The following is a 21332-nucleotide window of genomic DNA, read 5'->3' as shown; positions in this document are numbered from 1 at the left end:
GAGTCTTGGTTAGCCATCAAGTTCGGCCCTGCTCTATTAAGGATGGGTCTAAAGTAGCCGGATTCCCTTTTGTGTTTCACTTCAGATACAATCTCCAAAATGAGAGAATTGGGATACCCCCTATTAGCAAACATAGCAGTTAAATTGGTACATTCATAATGGAAATCCTCATCTTTGGTTATCATCCGCGCCGCCCTAACCATCTGCCCTTTAACCACAGCTCTTTTTTGATGGATAGGGTGGCAACTACCAAAGTGCAGGAATCCATTAGAATACGTGGGCTTTCTATAGATGTTACTAGTAAACATAGCCAGTTTTCTATCTTTGGTCAGATTAATATCTAAAAAGCTAATTTCGCTCTCGTTCACTTCAAATGTGAAATCCAAGAAGTGGGTCATGGTCTTAATGTCATCAATAAAAGGAGCCACCATATCCGAGGAACCCTTCCATAGCATAAACATGTCGTCCTGGTATCTTGTGTACCAGGCGACATGTTCTTTAAATAGTGGGTTATTAAACAATAATGTGTTTTCCCATTGTGCCATTACACAGTTGGCAAAAGACCCCCCGCATGGTGAGCCCATTGCTACGCCAGAAACTTGCCTATATATAACGTTGTCAAAACTAAAAAAGTTGTATTTTAACACCATTTCTAGCAACGTTTCAACTGTGTAGACAATGTTTTGTTCCACATTCCTTGTCTCTAAGAAGTCCCTTACCCACTCCAATCCCAACTGTTGTGGAATGACCGTGTAAAGTTCCTTCACATCTACAGTTAGGAAGCTTAAGTCAGGGTCAAAGGGTATTTTGTTTATGTTCTCTAGAAAGCTCCACGAATCCTTACAGATCTGATTTTCTTTTTCTAAGTATGGTTTTAAGACCACATCCACATATTTGGCACAAGACACCAACATAGACCCCCTCCCATCTACTATAGGTCTGAAAGGGGGTTCACAGATAGATTTATGAATTTTTGGCGTTCCAAAAAAGGAAGGCATTCTAGGTGCTGTGATGTTAAGAAAAGAGTGGATGTGAATGTCTATAAAATCTTCCAAGAATAAATCTTCAAGCGTAGCCCTCACCCTATTAAATGCTGTAATAACCTCATTAGTGCTAGTTTTTTCATATGGGCCATCATTTAAGTGGGAACTTAACTTGTTAATATAATCCACTTGATTCATAAAGATGAGCCCATTACCCTTGTCGGGTTTCATAACCCGAATTCTACAATCCTGTAATAATTTGATAAAATCACGTTCCTCACGTGTTATGTTTAACCTATGCTTATATTTGTTGTTAAATGAGCTTTCAGCCAAAAACCTTAAATCTAGTTCACAGGATTTTTCAAAAGATTTTAAATTTCCTATCAAGGGTGGGTTAAATAAACTAGCAATTCTAAAAGGTCTAATGAGGGAAGAGCTTTTGCCTAAGACAGCCAAAAGGTTCAATTTGCGGACATAAAGTTTAAGGTCCACAAGAGTTTTAGGTAAGTCCATACGGGTATCAGGGACAAAGGACAGTCCTTTTGAAAAAAAGTCAGCCATAGCAGGAGAGATGTTTAATGTAGTATAATTAAAGATCTTAAAGTCTCCTTCGTTACTGCAAACAATAACAGGCTGACTAGGCTCCTTTATCATCTGTTGTTCTGGTTCTGTTTGCTCCTCAGGGCCATCCTGTTGGTGTTCGACCTCAAGTTCCTCTCCCGTGGGTTCTGGGCCTGGCCAAAACCCTGTTGATGTTCTCCCCGTGCCTGAACTGCCCTAGTGCTCTGCTTTCTTCCACTCCTTTTATTGTTGACCACAGGTACGAAGACTTGCTGTTGTTCATCATCCAATTCGACATCCTCTTCTTCATCAATAAGGGGATTGTTACTATTATGTCCATCCTCTAAAAAATCATCCAACTCATACATATTGTGAGCTCTAGTACCCAAATTTTTCTTATTGGCGTTAGACGATGCCCCTCTAACTTTGTTACTGGTTAAGTTGATCTGTGGGGGTTTAGGGTAGGCTTTATTGTCAGCATATTGCCTCATGTCTCTAGTGATTTTCTTTTTCTTATTGTCACAGAGCTTATTAATAGAGGCATCAATGCTGGAAAACACTCGTGAATAATCATATTTGTAGCGCAAGAAATCATAGTTATTTTTGATTTCTTGTTCTAGACTAGCCAAGTCGTTCCTGTAAATCTCTACTTGTGCTGTGTAATAATCTATCAGCATCGCCATGTATTCAAAACAGTGTTTGTCAAATAAGGCCAGAAGTTGTCCATGAAATTCAGAGCCTTCCTCTAAGCCTACCGGGAACCTCCATTGCCTAAGCCCTTTAGGGACTATCTTCCTGTCCAGGCATTCGGTTAAATAAGAGATTTCGAGCTGCAGTTTTTTACACCTGAACAGCTTATGATCGAAATCCCCGATAAGTTCTGCAATGTTATTGATGTTAGCCTCATCAGTAGTCTCTGTGTTAACTGCCCCTGTCGTTGTTTTATCAGTGGTCATAAAAAAGTTCTTTCTGTTTAAATACAGTGATACTGTTGGAAGAGAATCATTAACAGAACTAACAGTACCTTGTGTTCCGGCGTTCGCCGAAACTATGTTGTGTCCTTGCCCAGCAGGAATGTCACTAACATCCAATGATGCCCCGCTAGTTGGTTGCTGATTTCTAGTAGCCAAACCGGTAAGCGGTACAAGGTCATGAGTTCCGGAGTTCACATCAACTCTTTGCGTTACTAGCTGCGTGCTGGTTCTTGTGTTAAACGCGTTGTCCAACAAGTCCATTCTCTGACTAAAACTGTCCATTCTTCCCATAAGTAAATGAATGAGAGTGGTTAAATCTCCATCGGCTTTCGCCTCACAATCTTTCACCTTAGTTCCCGAACTGTTGCCAGCAACACCCCCATCTTGGGAGAACAATGAGCCCTGCGAAACAGCGTTTCCCTCGTTGGACATGACCAACTACGATTCCAAAAACCAAACAGACTACGAAAGAACAAAAATTTGAGGGAACAAGCTGCTAAGCGTAAGGAAAACAGATAATAAAGTAAAATCCACAGTCCGGTAAAACTGTTCCAAAGAAGGCAACAAAAGTCCATACGCTGTAATATTAGAGCTTTTATTAACCACAAGCACTTTCGGAGAGACTCCTATCTCTCCTTCCTCAGACAAAAATGAAACAACCAGTTGTAGTATCAAACTTTCTTTAAAAAGGGTGCTGTTAACTAATTAACCAATTAGAAAACAAATTGCCAATTACCGATTCAACAGCTTGTGAGTTTAAAACCATTTATCAATGACTAGTTTGCTATGTCTTGTGGGCTGTGATGGTTTATTGTTTTGCCTTATGATCTGTGTTTGTGAGACACTACTGTGTTGTCTGCTCTGTGTGGTGTGTTTGGTGTTCTGTGTAGAATGTTTGTGAATGTGTTTTGGAGGTCTCTGCTGTTTACATAAGTTTTTATTGAGGACCTCTGCATAGGTGCATGTGTGCTGTGCTTTGCTATGTGATGTGAGTGGTGCGGTGTTTGTGCTGGCAATCTCCTCTTTATCAGGATTAGACTGTGGCGAGAGAGAGCATGGACTCCAGGTTACTGATGTACATGCATTTCTCGCAGGTGGACGAATTATGTGTTAGGAGAAGAGAATTGTCAGTAAACATGAAGCAGTTGCTACACTGTCTCAGTATGCTCATGTCAACAAGGCTGGCAGGCAAAAGTGATGGGAATTGCCCAGACATAGTCTTCCGAATGCTTGGACTGACTTAGAGAGAGAGTTTTGTTAAGGTTTCATCCACAACAGTGTAGACTACAAGAACCTTCTTAAATGTAAAGTAACTGGCCTGAAGCACAAGTGCTAAGACCAAAGCTTAAAATGCTTAGAATGACAGATAAATTTAATTAGGCTACTAACAAGCAGTAATAAATGCAGCAGAATAAAAGCACTTGAACACTTAAGAGGACACAGCAAAAATAAGGTAATAAAGTATGAAGAACACAATTACAGTAAAAGCAACTGAATAAAGTGTATTTTTTTTAAGTGGAGAGGGAGGAAACAGAAGATAGTTCAAGATTAGAGAACTAAAGGAGTTGGCCTGCCCAAATGTTTTCTCTCTACTTAGTACATTGAGCTGATGAGATAGGACAGGGAGGAGTGTTGAAAGTCAAAGAAGCAATGGGATAGTCGTACCCAAATAATCTCACTGTGCTATGTTGATTCATCAAATGAAAATGGACTGGGAGCAGTGACCAAAATCAGATGTACAGCAGGGGCAAGCAAATCCAAAGCCACCAAATTTAAGACAACAACAACACTATGGAGGGAGGGTAGGAAAAAAAACTGTAGACAACAGCAAAGAACAGAATCAATAAAGCAAGTAACAAGTGACCAAAACAAATTTTATATGCACTGAACAGCATAAATAAATAAGAATAAACAAGGGAAATAAAAGTAAAGTTAAAAAAAAAACACATAACAAGTACAATAAATACTCATAGATGAAAATATATGCTTAAGTAAGCAAGCAATAATGTCCAATAGGGTATATGTTTTTGTGTAAATAATGTCCCCAGCGTAGGGCCTCTACACCACTGTAAGGACATTATTTACATTTAACACACACTCTGGAGTGTGTTACTGTGTTTAGAAAAATGGGCTATCTGTTAAATTGTTTTGCATTTGTTTATTTTTTTTAATTACCACATATATATATATATATATATATATATATATATATATATATATATATATATATATATATATATATATGGGTCTACTTCAGAAGATCGACAGACCATTTGATCGACATTCATTTGGTCGATAGCTCATTTGGTCGACAACCAGTATTCAAGGTACTTAACAGGAATTTCCCCCCTCCCCAATGTTGTGTGACCCAGGAGTTGTAATACATAGTTAGGAGGTGTGTGAGGGGCGAAGCCCCCCACCTATTTTTGTTTAAAAGCATGAAAATACAAGAAAAACTACACATTTTAAACAAAAATAGGTGGGGGGCTTTGCCCCCCCACCCCCCCCAATGTGGGGGCTGTGCCCCCCACACTCCCCAACTATCTATATCAACTCCAGGGTCGCACAACATTTGGGAGGGGGGCAAATCCCTGTTAAGTGCCTTGAATACTGGTTGTCGACCAAATGAGCTGTAAACCAAATGAATGTCGATCAAATGGTCTGTCGATCTTCTGAAGTAGACCCATATATATATATATATATATATATATATATATATATATATATATATATATATATATATATATTTATTTATTTTTATCATTTTGATGTAAAATAGTTCCTCTGCCTACTGTTTCAAAGTTGCTGTAGTATATGCTGGCAAATCACTGGGGTGGGTGGGGGTTGAAGTCACTAAATAATGAATTGCATTTGAGTTTCAGACTTTTTATCATAAGTCTCAACTTATCAAGGACAAATCTCCACAGAATCAGGGACAAATCCAGAAGTAATCAAGGACACTTAAAATATTAGTGTTATTAATTTAAGACATTAACAGAATAAGAGAATGTGAATTAACATACATGTTCTGAAGTAAAATGCCTGAAAAGCTATTTACTGTCATTGTTTATTAAGTGTAATTTTCCACCTTTTATCCAAAAATCCCCAGTTTTAAGAGGGATTAAGGGAGGTAGAGCTAACATTTGAGTCAAATTCAGGGGTAACCCTGAAAATCAGGGACAGGTGAGAGTTATAGGCTTCATATCCATCAGAGAAATGTAGTTTGGAACAAACTAGTTTGTTCAGAGATGCTTTAAGGATTTATTGTAGTTAAATGGGAGAAGGGGATTAGGTGGAGACATAGAGGAGGTAGGAGAGAGTAGTTATATTTAATGGGAACAGATAAAGGATTATGATGGGGAATCAGGCAAGGAGTGGTTACGATTAAGGACAAGAGTGTTAGAAAAGAGGAGAGATAGGTATAAGGAGGAGGTAACATAGTTTTATGCAAGAGCTGTAGGGTAGGGAGATCAGATTTAGTCGTGAACTTGCTGAAATTTATATTGACACACATTCTTTTATTTGCTAAGGTCTCAAGCTAACAGTACTAATAGTTTACAATTGTCCCTGGTTGTCCCAGAATTTTTGGATTTGTCTCTGATTCTGTTGAAATGTTTCTCTGATGGGTTGAGAACTATGTTACTGTCTTTTATAAGGCAAGTAAGGCTTGGGGCAGGCTACATTAGGTTGGGAGGGTGGTATATTGGTTATGGGTTTATCTCATACATGTGGAGTACAGAGTTTGGTTCTCACTTTAGTGCAAGGAGGAGCTGTCAAGTTGATGGGGCAGGATCGGGTGGTCTTTTCAGTGCTTGGGATTCCTGTCTTACAGGGGCATGAAGTTCAGTGTGCCATTTTTTTCTCTGCCTTTCACATGATGGCAACTTTCTTCTTTCTTTTGACATATGGGCAGATCTCACAGCTTGAGATGGAGATTGGTGGTAATAGTATTGTAAGCAGAGGAACTGTTCCAAGACCTGATGGTGAAAGAATCTCCTATGGCAGAAGAGTCCAGCATGTTGAAAAGGAAAAGATGAGCCCAGGCACCAAAGATCACTTTGGTGGCATGAGGAAAGCAAGCTTGCAAGACAATGGCAAGTGCTTCAGTCTAAGTTCCAAATGGTGGAGAGTTTCTGATGCCACTTCATGCTGTTAGGAGATGGAGGTAGTGCAGGGTTAATGGGGTATATGGTAGGCAGTTGGTGTGCAAAGGGCAGGAGCTGATAGAGAATAATGGTGAACTAGCAGGTGGCATGGTGGATCATGAGCTTCTTAGGGTGGTGAGGCAGACACAACAGCAGATACTGGATGGGGAGTTGGCTTAGGGACCTCATTAGGGAGTTTGGGATCAAGTCTGGGTAGGGCTGAGTCATCACAGCAGGAGGTCAGTTCAGATTTTGGGATGTGACCTAGGATTGGTTAACTACTCAGGCTTTACTCAATCCAGAAGGGTGGTCTTTTTGACCATGCATATTCCAGCATCAGTTAAAAAAAAGGTTTGGAAAGGTGAGTATATTGATATATTCATATTAATTGATGCGGAAGGGGTTCAGTGGTTGTTGGTATCTGAGGTGGTGAATAACAAGGATCTCTTGGTAGCCTTAGTGGCATTGGGGCAGAGGAGAGTTGGAAGGCTTCTAGCTAGGATGTGTGAAAACTGGATGCTAGAATTTATGTATTACATGGCAGTTTGTATGGAAAAGAATAATGCGCTGGCCTTGTCACTACAGGCTTATTTTCTCATGACTTGAGAGGTGCAAAGATGATATGCAGTGAATGCTTGGATGTGGTATGATAAGCAGTTTCAGGAAAAGGAAAGCAGTGGATCTGTCATTTGGCACCCAGACATTTGTTTGGCCACCACAATGGATAATTCTGGGGGCTTTGCAAGATGAGGTAAGCTGAGTAGGGAGGTGGTTGGAGTGTGTTGGGCAATCAATACAGGGTGTTGCATGTTTACAGCATGCAGATTCTCATACACTTGTTCAAATTGTGCAGGTGTGCATCCAGCAGTTCAGTGTGGGCATCAGGAAGGGAATATGGTCAATGTGGGTTCTTCCATGGGCAATGTGGGATCTTTATCCACTCCATCTCAAGGCCTGTAGGGATTTTATGGGCAGAACAATTTTTGAGGGCAGAGGGAAAGCTTGCTTTTCAAGAACAGAGAGGTAATCCAGTTTTCCCATTCACCCATTAATGGGCAGATATTAAGTTATGCGTTGAGTCATTTTTCAGATTTGAAGGTTGCAGAGGAGTTGATAGAGGGGGATTCTTGGGGGTTTCAATTAAATCTGTGGCTTGTGAGGATGGCTCAGTCTGTAAGAATTAATGTTCTTTGCAGGAGAAGGAAAAGGTATGGAAAGTATTGGTGGAATAGGACCCGCATGTGGGCAGGCTATTGAGTCCCTTGCCTTGTCCTCCTTTTGCAGTTTTAAAGTGTCACTGTTGGGTTTGGTCCCTAAAAAGTTGCCTGGTGAATTTTGATTGGTTCACAATTTGTCCTATCTAGAAGGGAATTCAGTTAATGATTTCATTTCTAAAGAGTATTCAATGGCTAGGTATGAGTCATTGGATGAGGCATTGGCACTCATTAGTGGATTTAAAGATCCTTGGCTAGTGAAGGTTGATATCAAATCAGCAATCCAATTGCTGCCTGTGTAGGAGAAAGAGTGGCCACTGTTGGACATGGTAGTTGACAATAAATTTTATTTTGATAAGGCCATGCCGATGGGGTGTTTAGTGGCTTGTGCCACCTATGAGAAGTTTAGCTCCAGGCTTCACTGGATTTGGCAGCAAAGGGTGAGCTCTCAGAAGGGTGTACATTATTCAGATCTTTTTTTATTGGTTAAGGGTTTGCAGTGGTGCAGGAATGTATGAGGGTATTTTTGGCAAAGTGTGAGGAGCTGGGGGTTCTATTGGCTATGCAGAAGCCAGACGATCTTGCCAAGGCATTGTGTTTTCTAGGTTTGTTAGTGGATGCTGTGCAGGGGTTGTTTTGCCTTCCAGTGGAGAAGATAGAGCATGTGAAAGACAAGATTGTCTGGATGATGGGCAGGGACAAAATTCGGATTAGGGACATGATGGAGATGTTAGGGCTATTGAACTTTGCTTGCAGGACAATTCATCTAGGTCATACATTTTGTCAGTCGGAAGCATTCTTGTTAAAAGTAGGGAGAAGCAAACACCAGTAGGTGAGGATAAGGAAACTTGTTCATTCGGATTTAACACTTTGTTTGTCCTTTTTGGATTGATTTAATGGAATTTCTTTTTGGCAAGTGGATTTGGTTGTTTAGGAGGAGTTGCAGTTGTTTACAGATGCAGCTGGAGGTCTTAGGATGGAAACCTTTTTTAGCAGGGAATGGTTTTCAGCTCACTGGGTGGATGTCTGGGAGGATGGCTGGAGGAAGGATGTGGCCTTTTGGAAATAATGCCTATTTGGGTGGCTTCAGTGGTGTGACAAGAGTACTTGTGGGGTAGGAGGGTGATTGTTAATTCTGACAACATTGCAGTGGTCAGAGTGTTACAGTCAAAGACAGCAAAATTTTGATTGCTTTTATTAGTTTTATGGAAATTGGTTTTGCAGAATTTGTTGATTCATTTTTATTTTACATGCATTTATTTGTCAGGTTCTAAGAATGTGATTGCTAACAGCTTTTCTTCTTTTCAGTTTTACAGGTTTCAGGAATTGGTACCAGAGGCAGAGGGAGAATCAATTGTGTTGCTGGAGGAGGTGTGGCAGATTGGACTGAAGTGACGAGATGGCTGATTTTGCAGTCTTGGATAGTTTCAACAAGTAAGGTGTATGGTATGACACTATCCGAGTATGATGAATTTGTTTTGCAGTTGCCAGATGAAGAGAGTGTTTGGTCAGTGAAGCTGTTACTGCAATATTTAGCTCAAGCATGGGTTAAAAGGACTGTGGTTCAGTCTCTTCAGGTAGATCTGGCTGCCATTAGTATATTCATGTGGGTGGTAGGGTTGTGGGACTTGACAAAGTAATGGGCAGTAGCTCCAGTATTGAAAGTTTGGGGTAGGGCTGTGGGTAGGAGGACTGATAAGCGTTGGCCAATATCTAAGCAGGCCATTATGATTTTGTTGATTGACTTGAGGATATTGAAGGGGGACTCAGTGGATTATAATTTGTGGGTGACATTGACAATATAGATGTATAGTGGAGCTTTCAGGGTGAATGAATTGCTGGGTTCGCTTGTATAGCAGGATGTGATTATATTTCCTGTATCACTGGAGATATGGTTGTGGAAATCAAAAACGGATCAGATGGGTAAAGGTGTGCAGATGGTTTTGAGGATGGATAGAGATAACTCGATGTGTCTGGTGTTGTGGGCCAGATGATTTCAGCTGCCATGTTGTGGGAATCCAACGGATTTGGTTTTCCAGTTGTGGGGTGGAAGTGTGATAATAGACAACCAGTTTTTGTGTGTGGTAAGGAAGGCTTTTCAGTGTTTAGGCTTTCAGGGAGAGAGGTTTTCCACTCATTCATTTTGCATTAGAAGGGCATCAGATTTGTCAAGAGAAGGCAGGTCAGTGGAAGTGATTAATAGGGTGGGACATTGGTCTTCAGATGTCTTTTTATCTTATATAAGATAACTTGTTATGATAGTACTTAATATAAGTTTTTTCGGTAAAACTGTGGTCATTTTTAGTCATTCCTATATTTATTGAGTGACAACGTGGACTGCAATTAGGTCAGATAGATGCAAGCTTGGGTTGAGGCATTACGGGTGCAGGGTTTTTTGGCATGGTGTCAGAGGCCTCAGGTGGCATTAGCTTGAGGATGACTTTATTAGCATATGCTTTCAGATTCAGATTTGTAGTGTTTTAGTAGTTCATTTAATAGGTAATGATTTAGGTGTCATTCCAAAATAGCAGTTGGTGTTTAGGGTGCTGGAAGAATTGGATAGTTTAGGCAGTTGGTTGTGTGGTATAAGTATTGTGTGGTCTGAAGTAGTACCATGTTTGGTTTGGAGGAATGCATGCAGTTTTTTAGCTGTCAAGCGGGATCAAAGTTTTCTTAATTTTAAGTTGTCAAAGCAATTGGGAAACTTCGGTATTCGCACTATTGATCATAAGGACTTCAATAATAGGGACCCAGTATGGTTTAGAAAGGATGGAGTAAACCTTAATGAGTTGGGTTGGATTTATTCAATGTACGTTTGTCATTGTTTTTGGTTGGTCATATAAAATTGTTGTAGTATATGAGGGGGAACAGCCTAGGTCAGGCTGGTGGGTGGAAAACAGGGATTCCCTCTTCTGTTTCCCCTCTGGTTTTATATGTTGGATTTTATAAGGTGGTTGGTTGAGAACAGAAGTGAGTGGTGACATGTTGCTTCTGGTAAGTCAGAGTAAGTGAGCAGTTGGGCTATCACTGTTTATTTTGTGGTGGGACAGAGGTTAGTGGTAGATGCTGCCATTGCTAAATCGTTATTTGGAAGTTATCTTCATATTGTTATTAATACATTTCATGATTGATTGATTAATTCTATGATTAAATAATGTTGTTCAATAAAGGTTATCATATGCCATGTTTGTGCATTATGTGTTTTATTGTTTTTTGCAAAAGGGGATCGGGACAATGCCTTTTAACATAAATTGTGTTATTACAGCAATTTTCTAATTTTATACGAGCAATATTTGAAATCTGTCCCAATTTTTAAGGCTTTGTTTCCCCATTAATTTAGACATTCCCCCGGATCTACTAAACTTCTGTGCAGGACTAGCTTAGTGGCCATTTAGGAGCAGGATGGCAGCGCACCATGCATATTAATGAAGGAGCGCTGCCTGAGCTCCTAATCTTACACGGAGCATGTAAGAGTGCAGGGAGTGTGTCTGAGAGCAGTGCTTTCAGAATATACACGCCCCTGCAATGAAGAACAGCAGAAATGCCAAAGGAATGAGTGAGACCGCTCATAGGTGTCCACATATACCCAGCAACATTCCTCCACATGTATAACAGCAATAGTAAATGCAAATCAAATAAACAAAACTATTTTTTTTTTATTATAAATCCGATTAAAACTAACCATAGGTGTGCGGGTGTGCCCATCACTTAGCTATGGTTAATACAGCTTAAATGGCTGAAGAGGATAACAAGGAAGTTTTATGCAAATGAAGCAGTATAGCAATAGTGTAGTGGACAGAGTGTTTGCCTTATGAACAGGCATTCCCAGTTCGAATCCCACTGCAGCACATTCCATTTTCCAAGGCAAATCACGTCATGACCAATATTTTAGCTGCATAACCTAATGAATAACATATATTTGAGAACTGGAGTAATGCATTAAATGCACATGTGAGGTGTCAGCGTCATAACGTTGCACATTCCGCAGATAAGCATGTGCCTCATACAGTATATGTACACAGGAGTCATGGATACAAATGGAAGGTAAAATGTTAACTCTCTGTAAGCATATTTAACTGGAGGTTAGCATTGCTTACTCTCACACAAACCCACTTACAACTGCTCAAAAGTGCCTTAATCACTCTGTATCCAATGGTCCTTGTTCTGCCCAACAACAAAAATAAACAGCCTTCCAAGACTTAAGACTTAAACCCAGGACCCTATACACAAGTTAGTTAACCACCAAGCCATCTCAGCAATACAAAAGAATGAGGTATCACCAAACAAGTCCTCAATATAGTAAAATCAAACACAACCTGTGAAAGGAATCAGTATACAGGCATATGTTCTATAACCCACTACATAACATAAATATGTAAATTGGAGTACAGCAGTAAGCCCAGATGTGAGGTGTAATTGTAATATAGTGTTGAAGTCCCCAATAAAACACAAGGACCTCATACAGTGTACGTACACATGAATCATGGATACCAGGCATATATATATATATATATATATATATATATATATATATATATATATATATATATATATATATATAAGATGTAATGAACAAGAAATCAATGCCAAAATGAAAATATAATGCAAAGTCTAATGTAAGCAATGCTAAGAATTGCACAAGCCAGCTTAGGTGGTGTAAGAAATGTGTAGGCCAGCTAACTCAATGTGCACAGTGGTATACCCCTTTAAACAATGCCAACCTTAGGTAAGCAGGTTTGCCCATAGCCTATCCTTTTCAAAACCATCCAATCACAGAAAAGTGTGGGAAATCAGCCCTACTTAAACTCAACAGGTGGGAATACATCTCATAACTGTTTGTAGCTTCCACTTGCAGGGACAATGGCAGAAAGGGGAAAAGGTGTGTGCTTCCAGGTGCAGTGCTGGTGTATCCAGGAGTCCAGAGTCATGGCAGGACTCCTTGTCAAAGACATCAGCAAGAGACTGCTGGATGGCCAGTACCAGGGTTCCCCATATAAGGCAGAAGCCTGGGACCGTCTCATCCGTGACCTCACCAGTGCCACTGGCATGCCCTGAACTGGTGAGCAGGTAAGGCATCACTATGCCAACCTGAAGTGGCATAAGGGGGACCTCTTGGAGCAGTGGCTCCAAGAGGCTAGAATGGCAGGGGCTGTTCCAGCTGTGTGTAAGTATCACTCTACTATGTGTGTAATAATTGCCAGCTCATGTATATCATGGAGAGGTACAGCTGAATATTCCTCTTATGTCCTCCACAGCTGCAAGTCAGCAGGCCGCAAACCAGGAGGCCCACAGTAGTTGCCTGGAGAGGTTGTGATGTGAGGCAGGTCAGTAAAACTCTTGCATGAGCTGTCATAGGAAATAAATCTAAAAGTATTAGTGAATTAATTGCCTGTATAAAACCTGTATTGTTTAAGGCAAGTACTGCATACACCAGAAAATATGGCAGGAAGAGTCTCATATAGTTTGTATGTAAATAAAAACGTAATAGCCTGACAATAAAGGTCTAACTGCTGGACTGCATGTGTATACTATTGTATCATATGGTAATGTAGATTTGCAATCACGTAATAGTACTGCTGCATTAAGGACTGTTACCCACACTGTGCACCATAAATAGAATGTGTAGGAATGCCTGTATATGACTGGTGTAATCCCAGAAGCCATTTAGTACAAATGAGAGACACATAGACAGAAAACAGTGAAAAGGCAGACAACAAAATCTGAATAGCACATGCAATTGAGACGTGATCTGTCTTACTTTTAGCACACACAGCCATGGTTCGAATCCTGGCAGTGGTAGTAGTCTGCATACAGAATCATACCCCACAACTGTACATATATGTCCAGAATGACCAGTAAAGTGTCCCATTTCTGCTGCCTGTCAACCTGACCCCTGGGAAATCAGTCGGATGATCCCAGAGATATAGGTAGCAAACAGGAAATACAACTGACTGACACACATCTATGAGAACAAAGCTGGTGCACTAGCAACTCCCCAAAATCTTATGAGAGTAAGAAGCCACGTATGTCCCATTTACACCCCCATGTTGTCAAGCTGTAGCCAGAGTGTGTACAGTAACAGGGTGAGATGTATGGGCATAATAGTAACATGGAATCTGGTACTGTGTGTGGCAACATTCAGGTAGTGCTAACAAACATTTCTCCCACAGGTCTGTCAGAAACAAACACTGTGCCCAGAAATACAAGACTAATACCCTGTATTGGTACTGTTTACTTTGGTATTGTATGGCATTGTGACTGCAGTAGCTGCTCTGAATAATAGGGTATTACTCATCACTGTCACCCACACTGTCCTACAAAATATAACTGTTAGGGAAATCCTGTATAAGAGTGTTGTAATACAAGGTCAGAATGCAAAATCACAGGAGAATTGTAAGACAGAAAGCAGATAGGAGATATACAGCAATATCTATATAGCACATACAACTCAGATGGACAGTGTTTAAGTGGCAGCAGACACAGCCATGGTCTGAATCCTGGGAGTGGAAGTAGGCTGTATACAGAATCATAGGTTCATAGGTTCATACTAGGCTATCTGCCCTAGGGCATTTATAAGCCTAGCCAGAATGTGTTTGGCTTTCGCCACCCATTTTAAATTTATTTTGCTATGCCCTTTTTCGAGGTTAGTATACTGTGCCTCCATCTAACAGTGACACAGAAGTGATACCCGGGGTAAACCTACGATCTCCCATCCACTCATCAAGATTCCTTTTGAAGAGAGTCAATGAGGGACTCTGCCTAACCTGGACTGGGATTTTATTCCAGAGTGAAGGGAGCCTCTGGGTTATGAATCTGTCCCTCCAGCATGTCCTATTTATTTCAGTGCTGAGGTTCAAGTCTCTCGAGCGTAGCTCGATGGGATTTGGATTTTCTGAGGTGCAGCATGTCCATTAATTCCGGGTTGGACATGGCTTTATACGTCAGGCACAGATCGCCTCTGAACAGGCGGTATGCCACTGAGTACAGCTGGAGTTTCTTTAACCGGGCAGCATATGGCATCTGTTTGAGCCCTTTGATCCTCTTGGTGAGGTACTTTTGGGGTCTTTCCAGTTGCTGCAGGTGTCTGGTAAGGTACATCCCAAAAGGGCATTGTACTCAATTATGGGCCTGATGAGGGATGAGTAAAGAGGCACGATGACCTCCCTGATCTAGATGTGAATCCTTTCATGATTAGGTGGGCTATATAAAATGTTTTTCTAACCACTTTGGCCACGTGGTTGTCAAATGAGAGATTGCTATCAACTTGGGTCCCCAGGTCCCTAATTACTTCTTCTGTACTTAATGGATTACCACCTATGTGGTAATTTGTGGGCACTTTGTTTTTGCCAAAGGAGATGACTATACACTTTTTGGCATGTAGCTTGAGGCCATGGCTCTGGCACCAGTTGTCTGTTTCTATGAGGCCCTTTTGGAGGATGCTTGTGTCGGCTGGAGAGTCGATTATGGCGCCCAGTTTGCAGTCATCTGTGAACTTGGTCAGCCACAGTCCTTCCATGTTGGCCTGTACCTCTGAGAAATATATACCGAACAAGAGAGGTCCCAGGACTGAGCCTTGTGGGACACCACTTGTAACTGGTTTGGAGTCTGACATGGCTCCAGCAATTCTAACCATGTGGGTTCTGTCCTTGAGCCAGTTTGCAATCCATCTAGTGACATAGGGGTTTATATTTAAGATGGTGAGCTTATCTATAATGCCCGAGTGGGGTATTGTATCGAAGGCTTTTGCGAGGTCCAGGTAGGCTGTGTGGACCACCTTCCCTCGTCAATGGCCTTGGTGACTGTTTCAAAGAAATCAACCAGGTTTAAGAGGCAGGATCTGCCCTTAACAAAGCCAAACTGGGTAGGATCCAGTGTTTGTAGGTCCCCAATATCTTTATTTATGAGGTCCATGATGATCCTTTCCATAGCTTTGCAGACCAAGCTAGTCAGGCTTATGGGGCGATAGTTTCCAGGATCCGTTGAGGCACCACCTTTATGGAGAGGGACCACTGTTGCTGTACGCCACTCTTTGGGCACATATCCTGTAGTAAGGCTGAGATTGAACAGTAGTTTTATGTTTGGGTTTAGCTCTTCTTGGAGTTCATGTAGGACGCAGCCCGGGACACCATCTGGTCCCATTGATGCTGTGTTTTTTGCTTTGGAGAGGGCGGCTCTTACCTGAGCATCTGAGATGTCAGGGGGGCAGCACTCTGCTGGGATAGATATTTGCCCTATATATATCATATATATATATCAGTATATATCATATATCATATCCCACAACTGTACAGATAAGACCAGAATGTCCAGTATATGGGCCCATATCTGCTGCCTATCACCCTGTTCCCCTGGGAAGTCTGTGGGATGATCCCAGATGTTTATGCAGCAACCAGGGAATACAACTGATTGTCGCACATCTATGAGAACACACCTGTCACTCTAGCAACTCCAGAAACTGTTATGAGAGTAATAAGCCAAGTTTGTCCTATCTACACCCCCATGTTGTCAAGCTGTGATCAGAGTGTGTACAGTCACAGAGTGAGATGTATGTGCATAATACTAATGTGTAATCTGGGACTTTGCATGGCAACATTCAGATAGTGCTAACAAACATTGCATCCAGAGGTACGTCAGATACTAACACTGGGCCGAGAAATAAAAACCTTGATACACTGTACTGGTATTGTTTACTCTGGTATTGTCTGGAATTGTGAATGTTGCAGTTGCTCTGAATAATAAGGTATCGCTGTCACCCACACTATGCCACATAATATAACTGTGTAGGAAAGCCTGTATAACAGTATGGTAAGTCACTAAAGGTTGAAGAGGGCAATAGACTAGATATGTCCCGGTTCACCTGCATGTGGACAAGGCATGGCCAGAGTCTGTGCAGAAAGAGATAGACAGCTATGTGCACATCATCAACCCAGAATCTGGCAGCATGTGTAGAAACAGTTAGTAAGTGTTAACAAACATTTCCTCCACAGGTATACCAGGTAAGAAGTGTATACTACAGGTAAAACCAGTTCATGCATAAAGATGACAACAGCCATATCACTGTCTAAACTAAGGCTATAGGGTAGTGTAGTGATACTTGTAAGGTACAGATAATAGCACTGACTAGGAAAGTAATGTGGACTACAGGAATATACTAGTTGTTAATTGACATCACCCCCCCCCCGTGATATCTCCAATAATAAACTACGTACCCACCTCAACTGGTATGTAATGACTTCACTGTTCTGATTATGTCCTATTGGTTGATAATTATTTAAATCTGTTTCCATGCATGTGCTATATTGAAATATTCCAACATTGGTGGCATGGTACCATCAATGTACCTGCATGCTGTTATTACCACTGGGGTCCCATATATGCATGTGCTCCATTTGCTATGCAACTGTTCCTTATCTGGTGTCTGGGTTAATGAGAATATCGATGCATGCTATTATACCTAACCCTGGAATGTGTTCACTATTACTAAAACACATATGATGATAAAATTTAAACACCATAGCATGTTTGAAAAGGCCGGTCCCAACAGACCCACCTGTCCCACCTCAGCTAGCCGTGGCACCGGGCACCAGCATGTCTGGGGCCCAACCCAGGACCTCCTCATCCATTGGTCCTACACCACCTTTGGGTGAAACTGCCTCAGGGGATGGGGCTCACCCCCCCCCCAGGAGCAGATGCAGACAAGAACCTGTCACCCATCGCCAGGTCTGGGTCGTGATGCATAGTGAGCTCCGCAGGGAGGTTGAAGATCTGCTACGCCAGCTCGAGGGGCATGTGTCACAACTAGAGGGTTGACCTGGCTCTGTGAATCAGCTCCCAGCACAGCCACCTTCAGGGCTGAGAAGGTGCAGTGGTGACTGCCCATGGGTGGTGACCTCAGTCCCACTGTTTCCACTAGGGGGCTCATGGGCTTCCGATTTCCCAGCACCCCTCCCCATCAAGGTGTCTAGCCCCCCACATGTGTCATATACCACCCCATATGTGTCTTGTTTGTCTTGTCTGTTAACCTATCCAACCGACCTCCCCAAATATATCTACTATACCCACTAACATCCCACTCTCACCTGAAAAAAAAAAAAAGGTCAATCTATTCCCAAAAAAAAAATCTCGCCCCATACATAGCTGTCCATTTTGCACATGTGCCCACTGGACACATGTAATCTGGCCTAACTGGCATCACAACATATTATTGTTGCCCTCACCCCTCTCTCAGTGGTTTGAGTGTCCAAATCTACCTCCAAATTCAGTGTATATGCACAGCTGTTGCTGCAGAAGAAATGGGCAGCTATGGACCTTCCCTCCACCCGTCCTGTACATCCCTAGCTATTTTCCCTACTGTCTTTTCCTCTTTGTGCCCCTTTTCTACCACTTTCCTATCAACCCTTTTTTCTTTTCCTTTAAAGAAATTAGCGCAGACATAAGCATGAGTAAGCACTTTTAAGCAGCAGTAAATGGCTTTAAGCATGTATGCACAGGGGTAAGCAATGCCTACACAGGTTAAGCAATTGAAATGCTGAGTATAAGTAACTGTAACCAGAAGTTAGCATTGCTTACCTCTGCTCAAACCCGCTTACAACTGCTTAAAAGTGCCGTAATCACTCTATATCACTCTGAATCCAACAGCCCTTGTTCTGCCCAGCAACAAAATAAACAACCACTGCGAGCCTCGAACTCTGCACACTATAGCCAAAGTGATTTTCCACTAAGCCATGTCAGATCTACACAGCCTTTATGTTCTCACAGACATATCATCCAGCCCACTCATTCAACAGTACAGGAATGCATTTCAACATGTGTGTATGTGTGTGTGTGTGTGTGTGTGTGTGTGTGTGTGTGTGTGTGTGTGTGTGTGTGTGTGTGTGTGTGTGTGTGTGTGTGTGTGTGTGTGTGTGTGTGTATATATATATATATATATATATATATTATACATATATATATATATATATATATATATATATATATATATATATATATACACGATCCACAAATAAATCCAGCACTCACGACATATAAAAATCCACAATCAGCAGAGTTTTGAACTGTTTATTGAACAAAACAGCCCATAAATGCACAGACCGGTGGCTGGTTTCGCTCGCAGCGTCTTCAGTGTGCGAATACTAGCTACCAAGGACCCAGATTTTATACGTGAACTGCTATAGCAGTCACGTATTAAAGGAGACAGTACACCTATGTGAACAAATACCCTTCAATTCAAGTTAAACACAGTGACAAAAACACCAACAAACCCCTAATTAAATGCTTATATTATTTAAACTGTAAAAGTAAAGTAAGATACCCCTACATTTACCTGTACTATTTCCAAAAGCTTATAAGATATTTATTACTTAATATTATATCAGAATGTTGCAAATTATAATGGAATCTATTTGTTAATATATGGTGTCCCTATAAGTGGTACTATACATATAAAAAACTACCTTATTAGCGTACTGTACTACCAAAGCAATAACATTATATATATTTGTTCAGTTACACTACCAATGGTCATTTAGGCCTGGCTTAAATAAAGCACCCAAATTAACTATCCATCTACGCTCCTTTTGTGTTAACATATCATGTTTTCTTTGTTCATTGGTAATATACATAGACACCATATCCAATCCTATAAAAATAAAATGAGCAGTTTCATGTACCAATTTATGCTTATATAGGGCACTTCTGTTGCGTTGACACTTAATATCGCTAATATGTAAAGCAATTCTTTGTTTAAAAGCACATGAAGTTTGCCCCACATAAAAAGCACCACATTGACAAACCGCCATGTATACTAACCAAGTACTGTTGCAGGTTATGAGACTACGGATTTCATAAACTTTTTTAGTGTTAACTGATGTAAAAGATTTAGTTGTGGCCATTATTTTGCAATATTTGCAAGCCCCACAAAATGTGCTCCCCACAGTGACTGTATGCATGACCCTTGTTACACCTCCTTTTTTAAAGGATGAAAAATGCTGTCCCAAATTTTTGCCTCTTCTGTAACCAAAATGGCATTGGTTATCCACATATTGTGAAAAAAATTCATCAGACTTTAATATATGCCAATGTTCAGCCAGTACTCTTTTAATACAATATGTGTTGCTACCATATGTTGTTATAAATCTGATGAATTGGTTGTCATCCCTATGTTGATGATCCTCCAATAACATAGTTCTATCAATTTCCTTTGCTTCATTGTAAGCCTGTTGAACCAAATTTTTATTATATCCCCTATTTTGGAATCTAAGCTTTAAATCCACTGCCTGCTTATCAAAATTTGTCTCCAAAGAACAAATCTTTTTAATTCTCCGGAATTGAGATCTTGGTATATTTTGGATAGTGTGGGGGGGTGGCAGCTGTCTGCATAAAGAAATCCATTGCGAGAAAAAGGCTTTCTATGAAGGTCTGTATATAACAAGCCTTCATCTGTCTTGCCAACTTTAACATCCAAAAATTGAACTTGCCTTTTATCTATTGTTCCAGAAAAATGGATTCCAAATCTATTTGAATTGAGATATTCTACAAACTGCTCCCATTGTACTAAAGTCCCCCCCCACACTATCCAACAATCATCCAAATATCTACGCCACATCACTAATGGTTCCTTGAAACAAACTGGCGTGGAATAAACATAAAGCATTTCCAAATATCCCATAAAGAGATCAGCATAAGTGGGGGCAAAAGTAGCCCCCATAGCTGTTCCCTTTATTTGTATATACCAGGCCCCATCAAAAGTAAAGGTGTTGTGTTCTAATACCAACTGCAACATTTGTATAAGAAATTCCTGTTCTAATCTGGAATATAAGCCTGACTGTGACATCCAATATTTTACTGCTTCCATACCTCCATCATGAGGTATAGAAGTGTACAACGACTGTACATCTAGTGTACCCAGAAATTGTTCTTTGGTGACTTCCATCTCATCAATCAAAGCCAAAAATTGCTGCGTATCACGTATACGTGCACTAACAAAATTTAACAATTTCTTTAACTTGTATTCAAGATACTCAGAAAGAGGTTCTGTCAAAGAACCCCTGCCTGCCACAATAGGGCGTCCAGGGGGATTAACAATACTCTTGTGTATCTTTGGAAGCATGTAAAAATATTGTGTCATAGGATGTTGTACTTGTAGTTGTTTAAACAATTGTAGACTAATAATCTGCCTCGAATAAGCCTGTTCTAAAAAAGCATCAATCCACTCTTTGTGTTGCTGAATAGGATCTGCATTTAGACGTAAATAATATTCAGTGTTGGTTAACTGCCTATCTGCTTCACTCAAATAGTGTATCTTATCCCAAATAACTACTGCACCACCTTTATCAGCACCAACAATGACTATATCCTGATTATTCATCAGTTTAGTTAAAGCCTGTCGTTCATCCGTACTCAAATTATGTGAACAAATATTGAAAATGTTTGATTGATTAACATGTAAATCCTTCA

The sequence above is a fragment of the Protopterus annectens genome, chromosome 10.part0 (assembly GCF_019279795.1).
Source record: "Protopterus annectens isolate FY-2018-M chromosome 10.part0, PAN1.0, whole genome shotgun sequence".
Taxonomy (NCBI): domain Eukaryota; kingdom Metazoa; phylum Chordata; order Ceratodontiformes; family Protopteridae; genus Protopterus; species Protopterus annectens.
This window is presented reverse-complemented; position numbering follows the sequence as displayed.